Here is a 4,488-nt window from a genome sequence, read left to right as displayed (position 1 = left end):
GTTAATGAATGATTTCTTAAGCAAAGAGATCTTGTGAACAGGTAATAGAGTCTATTGCTGTAAGCCTAGATAGGATGCGGAGAGTTCATCCTTGGGGGCAGAACCTGAAACTCGGTCCGGGTAGGTGAGGCATTTGGTTAGGTAAGTAATTTGTGCTAATTACTTGCTGAAGCCTGTAATACGGTTATTTTTAGTTATATTTCCTTTGAGAAAAATGATGTGAGGTTCCGGCTGTTCTGTCAGGACTAAATGTCTTATTTTATTTACATATTCATTTATTTATTTCCTCGCTCTCTCATTATTCATTTATTCATAACGTTTATTTCAAATTATATCCTACTGGGCCTTTCACTCACGTTTTATGTTTTAAATGTATTAAACCCCTCCCAGGAGATTCTAGGGGCGGTCCACAGTAGCTGGATATTTGCTACGGAGCAGCTGAGTTGTGCTGCTATTGGAATCAAGTAAGGATTGTGGTCATCCTCTTGGACAAATGTAAGGAAATTGAGAAATTCTGTAAACTTATGAAATATTTGGATTAACTAGACAATGGTCGATGTCTGTTGTAATGATTATTTACATGAGCATGTATGTACGATACTGTATGTCCTGTGGGGTGGAGCCCTGTGTGTCAGAGGCTCCAGAATTCTGTAATTTATTTATATTCTAATGCAGTTGAGTGGGGCCCGTCTGGGAATTTACTTTATTAACCCCTAATCGAGCTCCACATCACCCACCCCGCTTGGGGGGCGTGACAGGACACCCCCTAGGTAGCCCTGGGGCAGCCCCTGGATAACCCCAGGGCACCCCCGAGATAGCCCCGGGGCAGCCCAGGAATAGCCCTGGGACAGCCCCGGGGCAGCCCCAGTAGAGCCCCGGGACAGCCTCGGGACAGCCCCGGGACAGTCCTGGTAAACTCCGGTACAACCCCAGGACAGCCCCGGTACATCCCCGGGATAGCCCCGGGGCAGCCCGGGTACAGCCCCGGCACAGCCCCGGGACAGCCCCGGTACAGCCCCGGGTCTGCCCTGGGACAGCCCCGGTACAGCCTCGGTACAGCCCCGGGACAGCCCTGGCACAGCCCCGGGACAGCCCAAGTACAACCACGGTACAGCCTCGGGTCAACCCTGGGACAGCCCCGGGATAGCCCCGGGGCAGCCCCGGTACATCCCCAGTACAGCCCCGGGACAGCCCTGGGACAGCCCGGGGTAGCCCCAGAACAGCCCCGGAACAGCCTCGGGGCATCACCGGTATAGCCCAGGTACAGTCCCGGGACAGCCACGATACAGCCCCGGGACAGCCTCGGTACAACCCCCGTTACAGCCCTGGGACAGCCCCGGGTCAGCCCCGCAGCAGCCCCGGTACATCCCCGGTACACGGAACAGCCCCGGGACAGCCCCGGAGCAGACTCGGGGCAGCCTCGGTACAGTCCTGGTCAGCCCGGGGAGAGCCCCGGTACAGCCCCGGGACAGCCCCAGGGCAACCCTGTACAACCCAGGGACAGCCATGATACAGCCCCGAGACAGCCCCGGGATAGGCCCAGGGCAACGCCGGTACAACCCTGGTATAGCCGCGGGACAAACAGCCCCGGGACAGCCCCGGAGCAGACTCGGGGCAGCCTCGGTACAGTCCTGGTCAGCCCGGGGAGAGCCCCGGTACAGCCCCGGGACAGCCCCAGGGCAACCCTGTACAACCCAGGGACAGCCATGATACAGCCCCGAGACAGCCCCGGGATAGGCCCAGGGCAACGCCGGTACAACCCTGGTATAGCCGCGGGACAGCCCCGGGACAGCCCTGGTACATCCCCGGGACAGCCCCGGTACAGCCCCGTGACAGCCCCAGAACAACCCCGGGGCATCACCGGTACAGCGCCGGTACAGTCCCGGGATAGCCACGGTACAGCCCGGGGACAGCCCCGGTACAACCCCCATTACATTGCTGGGACAGCCCCAGTTCAGCCCCGGGACAACCCCAGGGCAGCCCCGGTAAAACCTTGGACAGCCCCCGGTATAGCCTCGGGACACCTCGAGACAGCCCCGGGATAGCCCCAATACAGCCCCGGGACAGCCTTGGTACAGCTCCGGGACAGCCCCGGGACAGGCCCGGGGCAGCCCTTGTACAGCCCCAGAACAGGCCTGGGTCTGCCCCGGGACAACCCCGTGGCATCCTCGGTACAGCCTCGGTACAGCCTCACGACAGCCCCGGGACAGCCCCGGCACAGCCCTAGGACAGCCCTGATACAGGCCTGGTACAACCTCAGGTCTGCCCCCGGACAGCCCCGGGGGAGCTCCGGTATCGCCCCTGAATAGCCCCGGGTCAGCCCCGGGATAGCCCCGGGGTAGCCCCGGTACAGCCCCAAGACAGCCCCGGGATAACCCAGGGGCAGCCTCGGTACAGCCCCGGGGCAGTCCCGGTAGAACCCCGGGTCAACCCCGGGACAGCCATGGTACAACCCGGAACCACCCCGGGGCAGCCCCGGTAAAGCCCTTGTACAGCCCCGGGACAGCCCCGGTACAGCCCCGGGACAGCACCGGGCCAGCCACGGTACAGCCCCAGGAAATCCTTGGGACAGCCCTACGGCAGCCCCGGTACAGCCCCGGGACAGCCCCGGCTCAGCCCTGGGACAGCCCCGGGCAGCCCCCGTACGACCCCGTGACAGCCCCGGTACAACCCTGATACAGCCAAGGGACAGCCCCGGTCCAGCCCTGAGATAACCCCGGGGCAGCGCCGGGATAGCCCCGGGACAGCCCTGGGTCAGCCCCGGTACAACCCTGGTACAGCCCCGGTACAACCCCAATACGGCCAAGGGACAGCCCCGGTACAGCCCCGGGATAACCCTGGGGCAGCGCCGGGACAGCCCCGGGACAACCCCAGGGCAGCCCCGGAACAACCCCGGGACAGCCCCGAGATAACCCCGGGGTAGCGTCGGGCCAGCCCCGGGATAGCCTCGGGTCAGCCCCGGGACAGCCCCGAGATAACCCCGGGGTAGCGTCGGGCCAGCCCCGGGATAGCCTCGGGTCAGCCCCGGGACAGCCCCGAGATAACCCCGGGGTAGCGTCGGGCCAGCCCCGGGATAGCCTCGGGTCAGCCCCGGGACAGCCCCGAGATAACCCCGGGGTAGCGTCGGGCCAGCCCCGGGATAGCCTCGGGTCAGCCCCGGGACAGCCCCGAGATAACCCCGGGGTAGCGTCGGGCCAGCCCCGGGATAGCCTCGGGTCAGCCCCGGGACAGCCCCGAGATAACCCCGGGGTAGCGTCGGGCCAGCCCCGGGATAGCCTCGGGTCAGCCCCGGGACAGCCCCGAGATAACCCCGGGGTAGCGTCGGGCCAGCCCCGGGATAGCCTCGGGTCAGCCCCGGGACAGCCCCGAGATAACCCCGGGGTAGCGTCGGGCCAGCCCCGGGATAGCCTCGGGTCAGCCCCGGGACAGCCCCGAGATAACCCCGGGGTAGCGTCGGGCCAGCCCCGGGATAGCCTCGGGTCAGCCCCGGGACAGCCCCGAGATAACCCCGGGGTAGCGTCGGGCCAGCCCCGGGATAGCCTCGGGTCAGCCCCGGGACAGCCCCGAGATAACCCCGGGGTAGCGTCGGGCCAGCCCCGGGATAGCCTCGGGTCAGCCCCGGGACAGCCCCGAGATAACCCCGGGGTAGCGTCGGGCCAGCCCCGGGATAGCCTCGGGTCAGCCCCGGGACAGCCCCGAGATAACCCCGGGGTAGCGTCGGGCCAGCCCCGGGATAGCCTCGGGTCAGCCCCGGGACAGCCCCGAGATAACCCCGGGGTAGCGTCGGGCCAGCCCCGGGATAGCCTCGGGTCAGCCCCGGGACAGCCCCGAGATAACCCCGGGGTAGCGTCGGGCCAGCCCCGGGATAGCCTCGGGTCAGCCCCGGGACAGCCCCGAGATAACCCCGGGGTAGCGTCGGGCCAGCCCCGGGATAGCCTCGGGTCAGCCCCGGGACAGCCCCGAGATAACCCCGGGGTAGCGTCGGGCCAGCCCCGGGATAGCCTCGGGTCAGCCCCGAGACAGCCCCGGTACAGCGCCGGGATAGATCCAGGTCAACCCCGGGACAGCACCGGGGCTGCCCCGGAACAGCCCCGGGGCAGCTCCGGGCAGCCCTGGTAGAGCCCCGGTAGAGTCCCGAGACAGCCACGGTACAGCCCCGGTATAGCCCCGGGACAGCCCCGGACTAGCCTCGGGAGAGCCCCGGGGCAACCCCGGTACAACCCCGGGAGAGCCCTGCGGCAGTCCCGGTTCAACCTCAGTACGGCCCGGGGACAGCCCCGGCACAGCCCGGCACAACCCCGACACAGCCCTGGCACAGCCCCGGGACAGCCCCGGTCAGTGCTGAAACTTTGGTCGGGCCGCCCGTGACCACCGAAAAGTCCAAATTTTTGCCCGATGACCGAACCCGATCTGCCCAAAAATTTGGGCTGCCCGACCCGACCCGAAAATTCCCATGGACGGGCTTCGGGCAGAGGAAGCCTGCCCGTG

The sequence above is a fragment of the Morus notabilis genome, unplaced genomic scaffold (genome assembly GCF_000414095.1).
Source record: "Morus notabilis unplaced genomic scaffold, ASM41409v2 Scaffold3609, whole genome shotgun sequence".
Lineage (NCBI taxonomy): Eukaryota > Viridiplantae > Streptophyta > Magnoliopsida > Rosales > Moraceae > Morus > Morus notabilis.
The sequence above is the reverse complement of the archived record's forward strand: the minus strand, read 5'-3'. Positions refer to the sequence as shown.